General features: G+C 48.1%; 1 protein-coding gene across 2 annotated transcripts in view; it reads right to left on the bottom strand.

Annotated features, from left to right (window-relative positions):
* Window positions 1-19,421, bottom strand: part of Runx1 (RUNX family transcription factor 1) — a 224,831-nt gene that overhangs the window by 86,307 nt on the left and 119,103 nt on the right. The window lies entirely within an intron of this gene.

The raw sequence follows: 19,421 nt of genomic DNA on the forward strand, positions 1-19,421 counted from the left end.
CGGCGACACCGGTTCGGATCTTCTGTAAGCAGCTCCCCGGAGACCAACATACAAGTTCAGGAGCCCTTTTTACTACCGGAGGGTTGTGGGGGAGAGGAAGGAGACTAAATTATCAACAGTCCAGGACCGAGTTCTAGTTACGCAGATCAGATCGGGGCCTCACACCCAAGCAACTGGCCACGGCCGCTTAGTGCATTAAAAAGCGGGCAATCAAAATCCAAAGTCAAAAGCCCAAAGCAGCCTCGCGTTGAGAGTTGAAGTTCAGTCTTTGGCTATTACAAACGGCCCCGGAGGCAAAATTCCGGTACGCGTCCTAAAATATTTATGCGCAGAACAACAAATGACCAGCAAAACCTAGACTCGGAAGTTCCAGCAGTTAATTGTCTGTCAATTGGTTTTTCTTTCTCGCCGGTCAGCTTTGGTTAAAGTCTCAACAAAATACAAAACTTAGGAGTGTCTTCCATACCGCCTCTTAATATGAACTCACTTCGGGTCTCAAAAGCAAGAGCCGTAACTTTTTAAAGATTGTGCTACTAATGTATGTGCTTGTATATATAAATATATACATATAATCTACTTCATAAAATATTTACAATACAATCTGTAGAGAATTTAAACACAACAGAAATCCATTAATGTTTGCTGCAGTTTTTTTTTCTTTAAGTAGCCTTGAAAATCAGCTTCAGTAGTTGGAAGGCTGGGATAGAATCACTTTGTCATAATTCTCTCAATAAATTCTGCCCAGTGCAGAAAATTTAGCTATACAAAGATCTCTAGCTAATCTAAAAAAAAAAAAAAAAAAAAAAAAGCCAAACTCGATGACACTCTGGGCAGAGCTCCTCACAGCTGAGGACTCGGGTTTGGGAACGTTGGTTAAGTTTGTGGCTGATCCTGTGGTTTGGTGGGAGTTGAGCCGCAGTTGGGTTACACAGGCAGAGACGCACTCTTCAGAAACCAGCCACTGTCCACATTGGTTGAGTGAGTCAGCCTAGACTCTGGCAGAAGCAAGATGATCTTCCTCCAACGTTGCCAGGCGCTGGCTGGTTTTCTGCTGGGGAGCACAAATACCCAAGAGCGAGCACCGTGTAAACCGCAGCAGGTGGAGCGGGTCTGGGAGGATGCACCGTAGACCAGGAGGCTCGAGTTACACACGATCGCGCTCACTCCCACGCACCCTGTCACGCACACGCAACTTCACCGCTTGCCTGGAACCCCGGAACACTTTCTCCCGCAGTTGTCAAAAGAAACAATCGGAGAAAAGTTCATTCGGGAGAGAAGTTGAAACATCCAAGCCTAGCAGCCAGTTCATTCAAAAGTGAGAAAAGAAAAAAAAAAAGAAGAAGAAAAAAAAAAAAGAAAGAAAAAGAGAAAGAAAAAGGAAAGCGAGGAGGTCCAACGCAGATCGAGGAGGAGCCGCAAAGGGTGACTTTCTTGCGTCCCCGGGAGCTCAGGATGGAAGTGCCAGCCGTAGGGCCGGGCAGCGTGGTGCCCTGGCTGGGTCCGGCCGCGGGGCGCCCGTCCTGCCCGCGCCCGCTGGCTCTATGAATGAGAGTGCCTGGAAATGAACGTGCTTTTACTGTAAGCCCGGCCCGAGGAATTCCATTCCCTCAGCTCGTTTGCATAGGGGCGACCGGCGGCCAATCACAGGCCTTTCCGGTATCTGCCTGGGCGCGGCCGCCTGCCGCGCTCCTGGAATTGGTCCGCGCGCCCCCGCGCGCTACTGTACGCAGCCGTGGCCGGGGCTGGGTGGCAGCCCCTACCGCCCCTTGCTCCGGCGCCCACGCCGGCCCACGCACACACATGCACACGCTGCCACACTTGCCCGAAGCCCGGCCCAGGCGCAGGTCCCACGCCAGGCAGCCACGCGCTGGGTGGAACTGCTGCACTCGCTCTGGGTGGGTTTGCAGGGCTCAGCGGCGCCTCCGGCTGCCAGGGTCCCGGAGACCTCGAAACAGGAATCGAAAGACCAGTAGGGCTTCGGGGACCGCGAGATGCGCCCTGAGTAGCCTGGGGCCTGGAGGCCAGCGGGTGGGAGACACCCTGCGCTCCCTGGACACATAGCTGCTGTCGCGAGGCTCCGGGGACCCCGGCTCGGGTCCCGGAACGGTCTCCAGCTAGCTGTGCACTGTAGTCCGTGGGCCAAACCTCAGCGCCCCAGGAGGACTGGGTGGGATTCGGCCGCAAGGGGGCCGGAGTGCTGATGGCCGGGTGGGAGAGGCTCTGAGCGCCTCCCTGGGCCTGGCTGACAGCTGAGGCGAAGTGGCAGCGAGTCATTTAAAAACGATCAGTCGCTGCTCCGCCGCGGGAGTTTTGGGTTCTGAGCACCCTCTCTTTGCTAGAGTTGCTTTATTTAGTGTCTTATTTTCTGCGGCTGGGCTACGGCTTGATTACGCAGCGCGCCGCGTTCTGAGTGTGCGCAGCGGCTGGAGAGGAATTAGTTTTCTAAACAAGGCCCGAAACAACCCTAGACTACAAAGAAAGTTGAAAGCATCCGAGTCCCCCACCTCATCCCCGCGGCCACCCCACCGCGGGAGCTCTCATCCACCCTCCAGCTCCCGGGGAAGGCCGAAGCTTTCCTCCAGGCGCCGAACCCACCCCGCTTGCGCACTGTGGGGGTGCTTCCCCCCCACTACGGCCGTCCCCGCGGCGCCGAGGGCATTTTCGCGGAGCTTTAAGGGTCCTGTTCCAGCTTGGCGCGCGGCCCACTGCTGTCCCCAGGCGGAGCAGCTGGCCTATGCCTTCGGTGGGTCCCTTACTTCTCCTGAGCCTTGTTTCCTCCGGGACTTCTTCGCCACCCACTCTATGGAGCCCGCCACTGTCCACATATGACGGAACCCCTGCACTTGCACTCTGTGTTCTGGTCCCTGGCTGGTTCCTGAGCGTGTCTTCCCTCCACACGCGTCCGCGAGGTCTGGACTCAGTGGAGAAGGAGGAAGCTGTGGAGGTCCTGGCACGGAGACCTTGTCTGGGCTTTAGGGCCGCTTCTCTGGCCCTAGGCGAGTAGAAGCTGGCGGTGGGGGGAACATCTGACAGGCCTTTGACCGTCTTGTCGGGGCTCCGGGTTGACACAAGGGGGCAGCAGCGGCCCTCGTTCGGCGCCCGGGGAAGCCGAGCTGGACACTGGGCACGCCCCGACGGCGCAGGGATCTGTCTCACCTGGAGACCTTTGGGGTCGCTCTTGTGAGTTTGGGGACAAACGTCAGGAGGCGGGCCACCAGAACTCACGTGGGAGCCCCTGTCACTCCGAGGTGGGGGATCTGCACGAGGATCCTTGTGGGTCTCACTGTCGTGATCCACCGAAAACGGGGTTCTTTCCTTCTCAAACCTTCTTTGCCTGGCTCTGCCTTATGCTAGTTCATGCCATGATTTCTTCAGGTGTCCAGTGAGCACCAGTAAAGGCGCAAGTGACTTCACAGTCTTCAGCCTCCTGCATTTTCCCAAGTGGGCCCGACTTTGCTGCTTCAGCGCTAAGATCGTGCCAGCAGGGAAAAGCTCAGTGTATTTTGGGGTGTCCAGAGCTTTGGGAAAAAAAATTCTCTGTGCTTTTCTTTTAAAACGATTTTCGAAGAAGTCCCATTTCAGGTGTCAACTCCCTAAATATTCCCTAACACTCCCCCTTGCCTGAGTGACGTTAAATATTGAAAATCAACACCATGTCGGTCCCCTGGCCCTGCTACGGGGCTTCCCAGTGCCCTTGAGCGTCCAGGCTCAGACGTGCAGGCACTACTGGCGAATTCGAGGCCAGTGGAAGCTAGACTCTCCCCAAATGCGTTTTCTAAGCTCACTTCAGATCTAGTGCTCCTGGGGCCACAGTCCAGCGCATCTTCAGGGACGCACAGAGATAGGGCAGGGTCTGGCGAGTGTGGCAGAGACAACAGTGGACCTTGACACCAGGGAAACGTTTGACTCTGGGTCATCTGCCTTCTGAAGGGTTAAGGGGAACGCCTTACGGTCAGGCCCCTGCTTAAAACCCCAAACCCTGCACGGGGTTTAAGGTTGTCTTCCTGGCAGAAGTCAAGGAAAGGCAGTTAGAGCAGCACGTGTACCGAGTTTAGCTTTTGAGGTCGGCACCTTGAGCGCTGCTCAGCTGAGTTAATAAGTTCGAAGGTGGACGACAAAGATTGATCAACGAAAGCTTCAAAACCCGGCCTTGGGGTTATTCCTGGACCTGCTAGGGTTGTCACCGCACCACCCACAGGCACTTGAGAACCAGAAACAAACAAAACCACTGCACCCTCCAAACCTAGGAACAGCAAATGCCTAGAGTGCGGCTGAGGCTCAACCTAGGGGTGTCGCGAATACTTAGTTCGCAGGCTTTGCTTGGAGTTCCTGAAGTCCCGCAGCGCAGCGGGAAACCTTCCCACCCAGAGCGCTCATTTCAGCAACGCTGAACACGCTTCCCTCTCTTGCCTCTCAAGAGCTAAGGGAAAGGTTTACAACTTTCACTTCCAGGCTTCCCCCCAGAGTGACACAAAATTTACATGATAAAAAAAAACTGCAAGGGAAAGATTTGTTTTATCGGCTACTGTGTGACAGTCTAACAAATTTGTGGCAGGAGGAATTTAAAAGTGTCCATAACAGGATTGGAACTTTCTGCGTGGATTTTAAAAAGTAATACTTGCTTCAGAGGGAGGCAACCATTTCAGTGGAGAACAGAGCGGTTTATTAACTGTTTTTCCCCTACGTCTTTCAGTGACTCGCTAACTGTAACTGGTATCAGAAAACCAAAGGTTTGGCATGCCTGTTCTATGAAATCATTTCCAAAAACAAAATGTATGTAACAATTCTCTTAAATCAAAATTACTCCTCCATTTGTAATACTCTATTGTCCAAATCAGTTTCTAAATGTGTAATAGTTCTAAAGGAATTATTTCTGTTTTTAAAAAAATATTATTAGCAATGTGTGTGCTACCGTCAGTTCAGGACCAAATCCCTGTAGTTGCTACTCACACAGGCATTGGATGATTCTGGTGAATACTAATCAATACAAACAAGTGACCTGCTGTCCACACTGTCTGGCTTTCAACATTGGAATTTAATTAGACCTTTTCCCCTCTTCTGAAAGACCTGTGTGATTTTTTTCCCCCACTTCTGCATTTGTTTTCTAAGAGAACCACAGACTTGAACCTTTGCAAGGCCCCCTTCCTCTGGGTATTTCTATGGTGTGCTGTGGGGAGTGTGGGTCCACTTAACCCTAACTTCACAGGCCCCTTGTGGATATTACAAGGAGCAAACTGAAAATATTTCTTCCCCACAATATTCGGGGTGCTTAGTAAACATTTTACCCTCATAAAAATTTGCGTCACAGTTGCTCTAACAAATGTAATAAACTCTGTCACAGCTGACAGAAGCCAAGCCATACTTTTTCAGAGAGTCATACAGTCATTTAATAACAGCAGAAGGTATAAATGGTGAACGCCATGGAGCTGGAGGTGTCATTTAAGGTTTCATTGGGGCATTTTATGTGGTATGACAGCTATTGTACGATTGTTCCTTTTAAGTATGTTTGAATCAGCAAAAAAGCCTTAATTATTTGGCAAAAATGTTACATAAATTATATATAGAAACACATCAATAGGAAAATTATACATATATGCATATATGAATATATTTCATGGAGAATATAATTTGGAACCTAACATACCATGAGCCTCTCTAGAAGGATTCACTTTGTGTATGCACTCTGAAATAATAGAAAATAGGAAAACAAAATAACCCATGACTAAACAAAGTTAAAAATTTCATTCTAATTACAGTAAATTCCAAGTTTAAAAAAATTCTCAACTGACTTATTTTATTTTTCCTATTTCATTGCTTGCCATGTTTTTTAGTGTTGGGAATTTTATATCATGGTCCAAATATTTGGCACCAAAATAAAACAGTAAATCACTAAATAAGTGAACTGTGATCTGTCTAGCATGTGGTTTTATGTGATTTCTGCTCACACTGGATTCAGAATGCTGACTGTCTGTCTCAGGCACTCTGAGCTGCATGCATGAACACATGTGAAATGTTTACTAAAGCTTTGGGGATGACTCAGAACTCCAGGTGAGATTAAAACCAAATCCCAGCTTAATACAAAAAATGTTTTAAAATCAGTAACATGGCAGAGGCCAGCATAAGGAGTAAAGAAATCTAAGTGTACCTTCAAGGCAATTTATTTCCTTAAAGCAAGTGTTTATCCAAACAGACTATTTAGAATACATTTTCTAAGAGAAACATGTTGTAATCACGTTCCTGTAGTGATAGGATGTTTCAGTAGCACTGCCCCCTTGCCAGCTTTCCCACATTTTCCTGTTAGGACAGCAGTTTGTTTACATGGAAACCACACATTCTTGAAATGACACAGCCTTAAATGTTGTTGGGATCATTATTATACGCAAATATTCCAGGATGAAGCATCTCCTGCATTCTCTTGCACCTAAGGCACAGGGAAGCCTGCTGGGAAAGTCCTGGGAAACTGTTCTCTTTCCCATGCGCACTTATACCTAATGTGAGATGAAATGACCCTCAGCCTTGTACACTGGCAGTGGTCAGTATCAAGAGACAGGAAGGGCTAGGGTATCAAAGCCTAGGCTCTGAGCAGCCTCACTCCACAGCTGCACAGGATGGCTTAAAAACAATGTTGCAAAGCCGGGCGTTGTAGCGCACGCCTTTAATCCCAGCACTCGGGAGTCAGAGGCAGGCGGATCGCTGTGAGTTCGAGGCCAGCCTGGTCTACAAAGTGAGTCCAGGATGGCCAAGGCTACACAGAGAAACCCTGTCTCGAAAAACCAAAAACCAAAACAAAACAAAAACAAACAAACAAAAAAACCCATGTTGCAAAGAAGAAGGGAGCTAATTGTTTCAGATTTCTAGACGCTGTTTAAAAAGGCAGGAGGACAAGATGTGCAACTTTTTGTCAAAGCAGAAAAAGAGCAAATAAAATAACAAAGGCTTCCATAGGACTGCCCTCTAATGAAAGATCGAGTGACTTAAACATGTGTGGCCTCCAAGGAACATCTTAAAATAACTTTAAAAGAGCATGGCTTACAAGTACATAAAATATCTCCATAAAGTTTTTGTTGTTGTTATTGTTTTGAACAGAATAATTTGCACTAATTATTAAGGTAAAGATAAGATGAGAAATAACTAATGGACCCCGAAGTTAAGGTGAGCTGGGTTCTAACAGGCAGGGATTAGGCCTAAGAGATCCATCAACACAGTAAGACTGAGCAAACCAGGTAAATTTATTCCAGAGACCTGGTGGAACCAAAGCCCTGGACATTCTCTCAGGAGACTCAGAGACAACTTTCCACAGCAGGCTGAGATGTTGGAATAGCAGGTGTCTGTGCATACATTCAATACTTCAACAATTCTTAGAGAAAAGCCAAAGCTCTCTTTATCCTAAAAACCATAGCAAAAGTGACTGTGTTTTGAGAGTCCATGTGTTATTGCTAAGACTTTCTTCGCTTATGTGACTTGGGAACACAGGGAGGCTGGCTGACCTCAGGGGAGTGAACAGACATGTATAGGTCAAGGCAAACCTGTGGAACTATGAAGGGATCTTCTCGTCAGGACCTAGGTAAGGTGCCACCCTGGAGCTGCGAGAGAGAGAGAGAGAGAGAGAGAGAGAGAGAGAGAGAGAGAGAGAGAGAGAGAGAGAGAGAGAGAGAGAGAGAGACAAGAGGCTTCGTGCCCACCAATGGAAGCTAGATAGTCAGGTTTGTCTGTCAGGATTTGCAGGCCACTGCAGGTCATCATGTGCCGGGCAGTGATTATATAGTTGCCCAGTTTAATCCCTGTAAAATGGAAATGCCACTGTCACTCCCATTTTACAGACCAGGAGCCTCCCCTTTGAGGAGCTTAGGAAATTTGTCATACACACACACACACACACACACACACACACACACACACACACACACGCCTAGCTATGTTTCTTCATAGGTACAACTGGTCGAGCTGAGAAAATTCAGTTTTTATCATGTCATCTTTCACCTTTCTCCTCCATGTGTCATGTCTTCATTAGGAAATATCTCAGAAATTCCTCATGTACAAATCTCAAGTACGTAGAATCCCTATCCACGTCTAAATATATGTCTTACTGTCCAGAGAGTTTGGGCAGGCAAGGACTATTTGGTTGAGAGGTTTTAAAATCCATAGTGGGCTATTAGCCTGACCTCTGTCTTTCCATTGGCATCTCTGAGACGAGCACGAAGAGCTTCTTCCTTCCATCCCTCCTATAATGGTCCTTCTGTGGAAGCCAGGGTTCTAGGCTCATTGATGATAGAGAAGAAATGACAGACAGCAAAGGGGTAACATGGCTACTGATGGACACAAGTGTAGGGGCCAGAGAACAAGAGAGAAGAGACAAGGGAAGGAGGGGCCAGCCACCAGTGGATGCCCAGAAGAGAGACTTGGGAGATGGGCAGAGTCTTCTACTTCCGGAATCCCAGATGAAGGGGCTAGCAAGGTGGGAATCAGCTGGGAGATTGTGATCCAGAGAGACACAGCACAGAGAACAGAGGCAGGGCACTCGTGACTCAGGCCACCATGTCAATTCCAGTGGAGACAGAGGATAGGTTTGAGGACAGCTCCCCGAGTGTGGCAGATCACACAACCTGATGTGCCCGAACCTCAATATGAGGACAAGGGGTTCTGGTAGAGCCATGGAAGTTCTACCTAATGGGTACTTTAGAATCCACTCAAAGTGCATAGGTGACTGGGAGCTGGGAACTCCTGCAGCTGTAGGACATGGAATTTTAGGGATAGGAATCAATAGGTGAGCAATGGAGATGGAAGAAAGGGTAGAGGGAAGAGAGGGGAGCAGATTTGTCCCTCCCCCATTTCTTTTTTCTTTCTTTCTTTCTTTTTTTTTTTTTTTTTTTTTTTTTGTATTTTTTGGGGGGTTGGTTTGGTTTGGTTTTTCAAGACAGGGTTTCTCTGTGTAGCCTTGGCTGTCCTGGACTCACTTTGTAGACCTGGCTGGCCTCGAACTTACAGAGATCCTCCTGCCTCTGCCTTCTGAGTACTGGGATTAAAGGTGTGTGCCACCACCACCTGGTATACCCCCCCCCCCATTTCTGATGATTAGCAGCCGGAGAGAAATGGGGGGTGGGGTGGGTGGGCACCGGGATTGAGCTTTGGGAATTTGGGTTGGGTTCTCAGGAGCAGCTGTACAATGCCTGCAGTGACTGAGCAGGGAACTTGTTAGGGGTGAAGAAAGTGCTCAGGAGTTCTACCTTAAGTAAGCAGAGGGTGGGGACAGAGGGAGGGGCTAAGTGAGAGGTGGAGGGAGAAGGTCTTAGACACCACAGGAGATGAGCGTTAGCATAAGAACACCATGCCCCAAAGACCCCAAAGTGGCCCTGGGGAGGAGGCACAAAGGGTGACACTGAGTTTGTTTACAGGCAGAACCCATTCTTTGTGATCTTGGCCAGGACTGATACATTTTAGCTGGGGCAGCAGAAACAGCAGAGAGCAGAGAGGTGACTCTGATTCAGGGAATGGGACTGGAGGGGTGTGGGGTGGGGTGGGGGTGGGGCACAGGGCTTCGGGAGGAGCTCAGTGGGATGGCAGGAGTGACCAGTGTCCTGTGCTGTGTGTGTGTGTGTGTGTGTGTGTGTGTGTGTGTGTGTGTGTGTGTGTGTGGTGGGGGAGGGGATTGGGGCACAAGAGAAAATCTACACTTGCTATGTACATCCTGCATCTCAAGCCAGGCTTTGCTGCAACTCTCTCATTGCAGTTGCTCCTAGCCTCTGGATTCGACCCTGTGGACTTACATTTGGTTTCATTTCTTTTATTGTCAAATCTTCTTCTGTGTAGTTTTGCTTTGCTTGTTTTATACATCCCCTCTTCACCTGCGTCCCACCCCAGGGCTCATTCTCCGACCCCTCAGTCTAACAAGGGATTCCCACAGCATTTCCAGACGCGCCCTCCTCACAGGCTTCTGCTACCTTGTTCCTCTGCGCACCAGAGCCCAGTGTGGCAGGACTACTGGGCACCCTCGCCCCTTCGCACTGACTGTGGAGGGATGTGGTAGATCTCTCCTTCAGGTTAGAGTCCCTCGCACGGATCAGCCACATGCTTCATCGCAGTCTCCGTGTCTCCGAGATGACCTCTGGACTATCCCGGCATCTCAGCTATTGGAATGACGGAGGGTGAGGCTGGTAAGAGGCCTGTGAGAGGCTACCTTCCCCTGGCTTCAGGTTTCTATGTGGAACAACATTCCTCAGCGTGCAATCCTTGGCCCCTTTCCACACCCACATTCATCCTCTGCCATGAAGGATTCAATTACGCAGCCAGCAACTTAGGAAGCAGAAGCAAGTATATGAGGAGGAATTCTAAAATAACCCCCTAAGTTTGTCCACTCACCAGGACAGAGCGTGAGAGGAGCTGGGGGTGAGCTGGGGGTGAGCTGGTTGTGGAACATGGTACAGAAAGATTTCCATACATAGTTAAGGTTGCTATTCAGTTGGTTTTGAGTCAGCCAGCAGACCTTGTTGCTACAATATAGTCAAAGGAAACTGTTATAAATCGTCCTGGGGCTGGGGTGATGTTTGTGGCTGCTCTAGGAACTGAAGAAAGCCATGTATAAGAATGAGAGAGCTGGGGCATGGTGGCACACACCTTTAATCTCAGCACTCCGGAGGCAGAGGCAGGCAGATTGCTGTGAGTTCGAGGCCAGCCTGGTCTACAAAGTGAGTCCAGGACAGTCAAGGCTACACAGAGAAACCCTGTCTTGAAAAACAAACAAACAAAAGAATGAGAGAGTGGCTGGGTGTTGTGGTGGCCTGTAATCCCAGCACTTGGGAGCAGAGGCAGGTGGATCGCTGTGAGTTTGAGGCAAGTCTAGGACAGCCGAGGAGGAAGAAGAAGAGGAAGAAAAGGAGGAGGAGAAGGAGAAAGAGGAAGAAGGAGAGTGGTCCTAATATTCTGACCCCGCGCTTTTGCAGCCAGCCAACAAGGAAGCAGGGCCTGCCATTCTCGGAGTTTGCAGAACTGCCTTCTGCCCGCCTCCTGCCTGACCCTGGAGGAACATTCCCCTCTAAAGGCTCAAACTCAGAGTTTAGCCTGGCCAGCCTCCTGATGGAGAACCCAGGAGGCAAGCACACCAACTTAGAGAACTGTGAGCTAATAACTGGGCATTCGTGAAGCTGAGGTTTTAAACGTGGGCTTTGCTAGCAACGGGAAATGAGCGCACTGCTCTTCAGCCCTCTTGATAGGCTCAGGGGACACCACCGCTGGGAAGCCACACACCCAGCCACAGTTTCCAAAAGTTCTGCTAGTGGTAAGCTTGCTTCTGCACTTCTCCATGCTTTCTCTGCCATACAGTTGGTTCTGGGCCTCTAGGGAGTGAGGGTCTTATTTCTTTTTTAAAAAATATTTATTTATTTATCTATTTATTACATACACAGTGTTCTGCCTGCATGTATACCTGCACACCAGAAGAGGGCACCAGATTTCATTATAGATGGTTGTGAGCCACCGTGTGGTTGCTGGGAATTGAACTCAGGACCCCTGAAACAACAGACAGTGCTCTTAACCGCTGAGCCATCTCTCCAGCCCCGAGGGTCTTATTTCTTGAGTCCCTACAAAGCCATTCTATACTATGATTCTCTTCTGAGCCATCACCATCAGCGCCCACGCCCCCACTTGTGCATGAACACATGAGTCCTGGGTTTTTGGACACCGTGTCAGTGAGGCTGGCTAACTCATATTTTAATTTTATTTATTTATTTATTTATTTATTTATTTTTTTGTGCCATTGCACAAACTGAATGTGATGGGAACCCAAGGGCTCTCATTAACTACAGACTCTGACTCAGCAGGTCTGGGGGGAGACCCAAGACTTCATTTCCAACAAGCCTCCAGTGATGTCACTGTGGCTGCTGGTCCAAGACCCACACCCAGAGATGACAAGTCCCCGGAAGCTGCTGGGTCTTCAAGCAAAGTTGTGTCTAGCATAACCTCTCAGAAAGACTACTGAAGTGCTTTTCATAGATAGCATTACAAAATACGAATTCATAGCAAGTCACTTTGGGCCAGGATCTTTAAGCTACCATGAATGGGCTGCGTATTTGTGTCTGCTTCAGAAGTCCTCTGTTGGAGCCCTAATCCCCTGCAGGATGGTTAAGAGTGGAGCCTTTGGAAGGACAGTGAAGAAAGACCTTATACGGCTTTCTCTTGCCGGGTGTGGCAATGCACACCTTTACGCTCTACACTGGGAGGGCAGAAGTTGAGGCCAGCCTGCTCTGCACGGTCTAGGTTAGACAGGGCTATGCAGTGACACTCTGTCACCAAGAAAAGGTCATCTGCTCTCCCCCTTTTTCCTTCCTTCTCTCATTCTCTTGGACAGGGTCCCATGTGGCCTCGCGCTCACTGGATATATGATTTAGAAGGTAAAGCAGGCATTCCCACATAAGCAACCTTATGTGGAACTTCCAGAAGATGTGGCCAGGACACCGCTGATCATCTGCAGCACGGAGCCTAGCTGTCATGTGCCACTGCGCTGGTAACAGTCGCATATAACCTGGGTGGGAATTCTTATTCTGCAGAACATAAGCTACACATATGATTTAGAATTTCCCAATAGCCAGTGTTTTTGTTTTTCTTCAACTTTTGTAAACAGGCAGGTGGCATTAAGTAAAAAACGTTGTAATTTAATTAGTAAGTGATTCATCTGTGTGCTGTGTGGGCAGGCATACCGCAGCCTCTGTGGCAGTCGGAGAACAACTCGTGGGAGTTCCTTCTACTTCTCCGCTTCCACCACATGGAGCCTGGGCTAAATTCAGGTTGCCAGGCTTTCAGGCTTGGCAGCAAACACCTTTACCTGCTGGACTACCTTGTCAGCCCAACAGCGTCCTCGTAATGGTTTTATTTAACCATTACCTAAACCTGTTGGCAATACAAAATGAGACATTTTCCATCTCTTTTTTAATCGTACTTTCAAAATATCTATGTTCTGTGCCTACAGCACATCTCAGTCTGGTCTATCTGCCTGTCAGTATTCAGTAGATACTGATGACTGGTAACAGCTGTATTGGTTAAAGTAATCGGCACCAGCCAGCAGCTTTGACACTTTTCTGTTGAAGCCCCAGGGAGCCCGAATCTCCCCTGCGGTAAGTGAAGACCGTGCTCGGCTTAGGTTTTCCCCTCGGAAACATACAGTTTATCTTGTCTTGTTTTGTTTATTAATAATTTTCTGAATCACTCCTACATTGTAGCCTGAGCTAGCCTCAGACTCCTGGCAGTTCCTCTGCCCTAGCCCCCTGAGTGTTGACATCCAAATCTTCATCACAGTACCACGAGGTTAAGTCAAAGGCAGAAGAGCGCATATGTACATGCGCAGCTGCAGCGGCTACGGCACAAGGCTTGCTCCTCCTGTCAGCATTCATGCATCTTGCAGCCCAAGCAAGCCATGACTTAATCTCCTGCATGCTTCATCGCCACTTAACACCCACTGGCTCTGATGGCTCAGCCTGTTAGACAAAGCTTTGGCTCCTTAGCACTCTGAAATGACATCACAGGAAGCATTAAGCTAGTTCGCTACAAGATTTGTAGGCTGGATTATTTTATTTAATTAAAAAAAAAAAGATGTGTTGTGGGTATTTGGCCTGCACGTGTGCCCGTACACCACATGCATGCATGCAATGCCCACAGTGGCCAGAAGAGGACGTTGGATCCCCTGAAAGTGGAGTTGTGAATGGTTAAGCTCCTCAATGTGGGTACCTGGGTCCTCTGCAAGAGCAGTAAGTGCTCTTAACCACTGACTCGCCTCTCTAGTGCCCTGGACTGCCTCAATGAACACTGGCTAGGCATGGATGCTCTGAGTCTCAGAGGTCACAAATTAAAAAGTGCTGGTGCCCTCTCTTAAGTAGGAATTCCTAAAATTGTGTTTGTCTGGAAATACAGCAAAAAACGTTCTTCAAATGGCTGCTTGGTTTGAAGCCATTTCCACCACAATGAATTAGAAGCAATATACAGTGGGTCTAGGTTAGGTTAAAGTAAGTGATTGGGTGTGTAAGCACATCACTAGGGCCATCCTTGTTGTTTCCCACATTTGCCCCCAGAGAATGCTCCTTCCAAACGTAAAAGTTTGCCTTGATCCCTGTGTTTATAATCTATCTTCTTCTCATTCACCAGAAGGTGAAGGCGACATTCACGCTTCAAAATAACTTGGTGATTTTAGGAGGCCCTTGAATCACTAGGTCTAGAGAGGAGGCGTGCGGATCAACATGGCCTGAGTTTCCACCGTTCTAGACAGACTTGCTCTGACTTCAGGAAGCTCATTCTTTCAAGAAGGGTCTGAGAAGGTGGGATTTCAAACACAACTAAGTGGGCTTGCTTGAGGAGAAGGCTCAGCGGGTAAACTACACACTGTGCAAGCAGAAGGACCAGAGTTTGGGTTCCCAGCATGAACATAAATCCTTGGAGGTGTGGAGGCCTACCTGTAATCCCAGGCATTTTGAGGCAAAGGAATCCCCAGGGCAAGCTACACTAATGACTTGGAGGATCCTGGGCTCAGCTGAGAGAACCTGCCTCCATGTATAAAGGCACAGAAAGATTAAGGAAGAAAGCTGATATCAACCCCCTCCCATGCACATGCATGTGCACCTGCACAGATATGTTCACACACACACACACACACACACACACACACACACACACACACACACACCACAATTAAGGCTGTCAGGCTTGATAGCAGTTGCCTTTGCCCATCCCACTGAAACATTTTCTTACCTCAATAATGATTTGAATATAATGTGTAGTGAAGTCTCACTGCATCAGTTCACATAAGGGAAAAAAGAACACGTGAAAAAGCTTACTTATTTTATGAGTATGTGGGTGTGTCTGCATGTAAGCATGCGATGCACCTCCCAGAGGTTAGAAGAGGGGGGGGGGGTCCCCTGGAACCAGAGTCACAGGTAGTGAGCTGTCTCATATGGGTGCCAGGATTGGCCTTGAGTCCTCTGCAGGAGCAGCTGATGCTGTTAACCACCAAGCCATCTCTCCCCTCTAAGAACAGTTTTATAGGAAATAGCAGCGAAAGACATCACTATTTTGCTTGTCTGTGGGGTCATAGACTTGCCATACTCCGTACAAACTTTAAGTAGCTGAAGAAGCCAGTAATGGTGGCAGTGACAATTCTCATATCTAATATGGATGTGCATATATATTTTCACTTTAAATTTTCATACAATCACTAAAGTCTGTATAGACATAGTTACATATCTTCATATTGAATTATAGTATATACTTAAGGTTCAGGAGACAATCATACTTTTATGGATCATGCCTCTGGCTCCAAGTGATGTTTCTGAGGACAGTGCCTATACAGCACAGTCTCTGTCTCTCAACTAAGCAATGGTTAAGCCAGAATTAAACTTAAAAAAAAAAGAAAAAGAAAAAGAAAAAAAGAAATTGTTTCAGGTTTGCTGAGAACAATGCTGCCCGCAAAGTGAATTTTCCTGCTTCTCCTGAGTGAGCACACAGTGCGGATTCTGCAGAGCTCAGCCTCTCCAGAGAAAACAAGAAGGAGGGAGAGAGGATGACTAAGGGAGACAAGCATTTTGGAGAGCAGATATTATCTGGGGGCTGATATTCAGCTTACAGTACCGGCACAGGGAGAACAGTCCACAGAAATGAACTCAAAGTCATTAAACATGGTAAGGCCCAAAAATAATACTGCAAGAATTTTGCACTTTTCTTTTTTCAGAGTAGGTAGGTTTTTAAAAATAGCTACAGCTGAGCAACAGATGTTTGCCCACATGTAACCATAAATGACCCCAAACTGAAGTCAGGCTCACTTCTAGTGTGACCATTGGCCAAGCAGAACCCAGACGTTTCGCTGCTGTCCCACGGTCCCCGTTTCCCCCCTCACGTTTCTCTAGTCACTTTAACAATATAGATGCACACAAAGATGTCCTCTTTGAGGGGGAATTTTTCACATGCATCATTGGTGAACACAGCACTTTTGAATAAGTTATAAGAGGGGTTTTGAAGCAAGATAGTCGTAGAAATGCGAGTTTTAAGTTTTTAATTTTAATTTTTTAGCATCCAATTCTAAGCAGTTTTGTAACTGTCAAGCTCTCGATTCGGGACCATCTGATATGTCAGAGGAAGGAATCCTAGCTCAGGTCACCTTGTTCTAGTCCTGTGTTGACAAAGGGCTCACGCAGTTCCTGCTGGCCAGCTCCTTCCTCTGGAGCGGGGCTGCCTTTTGATTCCTGATCCTCTTGCCTCCGAGTCTTTTTCTTAGAATGGAAGTTGTATAGTTTATAAAAAGGTAACAGTCTCGTTTAGCCAGCCCCTGCCCCCTTTTACTGGATGCCACCAAAGTCCTCTCAGAGGCAGAGAAGAGGACCCTTTATCACACGTGGCCATGGGGACTCCTGTCTGGGTCGGTTAGTGTCACATCCAGCAAGGACTGAGCTATGGTGGAGGACTGGCTCCCCTCTCAGCTGAATGATGGAGCTGAACATGGCCCCGGGCAGATCCCCCTTCACATTAACCACCTCACAGGGGAGCTCACCTCTCTTCCTTTTGCCTCAGGCATATACAAGATAGCAATGTTCATCCCATGACTGAAGGGATGTGCCCCTTTCTTCCACCTTGCATGTGTACGGCCTATTTTTATGACCAGATGCCCACTGGTATTATTGATCATTCCCTCCCTGACGTCTCCCAGACCCAAAGGTAAGGGAACAAAACCCTGTTAGACAGAATGCTATCCACTGCTGTTATCTCTCGATGCACAAGTGCTCTCAGCTGGGCATGGCAGTCTACCCTGGGAATGCTAACACTTGGGAGGTCGAGGCAAGAGGATGACATAGAGTTTGAGGTGAGTCCTGGTTATACAGGGGGACCCTGTCCCACCAAACCAGACCAACCCAAACCACTACCACCACTGCCACCGCCACCACCACCGCCACCACCACCAGACATTGCTGTCACTCTAGAATTCTTATACGTAACACTAAGAGACTCAGATACAAACTAGCAGGTTGTACCAGAACAAGGAAACCCACAGAGTCCCCGCAGTGTAGAGCATGCGTGGCGGACCCAGGGACTCTTCTTGGTTCCCACTATTTGCAATGGTAGATGTCTAGAAAGTGCTGGGTCACTTGAAGCTCATCAAGGAAAAAAAATTCCCTTTCAGAAGCTAAAAATAAAAACTTCTATAGAAAAAAAACATCCTCTCCTTATTGATTTTTAAGATTCTGGAAGGTTCAGGCCCTAAGTACCTGCACCTTAAATGACTCTACGGCTGCAGCCCAAGAACAAAGCCCCACTCTCCATTCCAGGAGTGCTCACTTTGTTATGAGTAACGAAGGAAGGGGACTCAGCACCCCACCCCAAATCTAAATTCCCCTCTGATATGAGTGTTCACACACTCAAGAGCAACCGCGGTTCTCCTCCATGGCATGAAGATGAATTCATAAGCACACAAGCTACTGCCTTAGCAGCCCATCACAAACACCCTGGCTAGCAGAACAGCCGTCCTGACTCAGTGGATGGCTGATGCTGGGCTGTGAGAGGTCAGGGTTCATAAAGAAGAGGCTGGGTCATGTGACCTTAGCCTTGGGAATCCATCAAGTGCTCAGAGTCTAAGAAGACAGAGGAAGTCGTGGGACCTCAGAAATAAAAGCTGTGTTTATGATGATGGGGTTTGGCAGCCAAACAAATTTTAGCCATCAAACACCAGAGGTCTCTGGTATTCTTTGAGCTATCCTGAGCTCCAGAGCTGTCACATCATCTCATTTAATTGTCCTACTAAAGTTGATAAATTAGGAACCATTATTCCCCGAGGCCAAAAGAGGTTAAATGTCTTGCCTAGTGTGCCAGAGGAGAATGATGCTCATCTTTCCTGTGTGTGTGTGTGTGTGTGTGTGTGTATGCACATTTATGTGTGTGCGTGTGTATGTGTGAGTGTGTGTGAGAGTCTGTGGCTGTGTGAGTGTGTGTGCTAGTGTGAACGTGTGTGCTAGTGTGAGTGTGTGTGCTAGTGTGAGTGTGTGCTAGTGTGAATGTGTGTGCTAGTGTGAGTGTGTGCTAGTGTGAGTGTGTGCTAGTGTGTGTGCTAGTGTGTGACAGTGTGAGTGTGTGTGACAGTGTAAGTGTGTGCTAGTGTGAATGTGTGTGCTAGTGTGTGACAGTGTGTGTGACTGTGTGAATGTGTGTGCTAGTGTGTGACAGTGAGTGTGTGTGACTGTGAATGTGTGTGCTAGTGTGAGTGTGTGCTAGTGTGTGTGCTAGTGTGTGACAGTGTGAGTGTGTGTGACAGTGTGAGTGTGTGTGATAGCGTGAGTGTGTGAACATGGATATATGTGTGTGAGAGCGAGTGTGTGTGTGTAAGCCAGAGGACGACTCCAAGAGTCATTCCTCAGGTGCTGTCCTTGTTATGGAGACAGTGAGCCCCAGGGGCCCGCATGTGTCTGCCTCCCCAGGATATGCTACCACACACGCCTGCTTCTCTTGGTGTTGGGATTGGACTTAGGCCCTCATCTTTTGTTCTCAGTGAACACAGCAGATGCTCTTTGAATTGTGTACATTTTAAAAACGACATTCTTCACATGGCTAATTCCAGAAGTTCCTTAGAGATGACTTTCTGGAAGAACTACTTTGCTTCTTGGGGACAGCCTCCCTTCAGGTATTGTGGATGTGCAAACAGGTCCACTCTGTCTGTGTGGCTAAGGAAATGAGCTGTTTTAACAGCACAGGACCCAGCAAGCTGGATAAATATTTCAATGACTTTTCCAGAATGGTACTTAAGGAGCAGAGCCCATCTCCACTTGGGTTTGAGCCCATGGCCTTATGGTTTAAATATAAAATGCATTACAGCTCTTTATTTAGAGAGCCATATGCCATTTTTAGGGAGCAGCCCCACTTCTCCCTCTGACTTCAGTGGGAGGACATTGCAGTTAGGTGTCTCGGTGCTGTCATTACTATTCATTATTTATTAGGTCTTGATGGTGGATTCAAAACGGGCCAGGAGGGATATGCACCCTTAGTGAAAAACCTCAACTCAAAGGACAGGACTTCTGAGTTAACCTTTGGAAGCTCCAGACAAGGCAAGGAAGCCAGAATTGGTCAGGCCTCCAAAGCTCAAGGGCAGGGACAAGAGGAAGACTTCAAAATGTAACAGCAACCTTAGGTTTGCTGCCATAGGGTACACTTCATCAGTAAAGAAGAAAACAGGCAGAGGACAGCACGCAGAGACCAAATACTTTCCCGGGGAGTGACAGAAAATGTGGCTTCCCCAAGATCTCTCTTTGGTATTGAGAACATAACAAAGGACTTTTGGCTGCAGGTCACTATTCAAAAGAAGTCTGAAGCCTTCTGACCCAGAGGGAAGTCTGTCCGAGAACACGCTCTGCCACATGGGTTCCATGGCTCAGTGTGGTAACCCTGTGTGCGACTCTCTGCAGATCTCC

This window comes from Acomys russatus, chromosome 8 (genome assembly GCF_903995435.1).
Source record: "Acomys russatus chromosome 8, mAcoRus1.1, whole genome shotgun sequence".
NCBI lineage: Eukaryota > Metazoa > Chordata > Mammalia > Rodentia > Muridae > Acomys > Acomys russatus.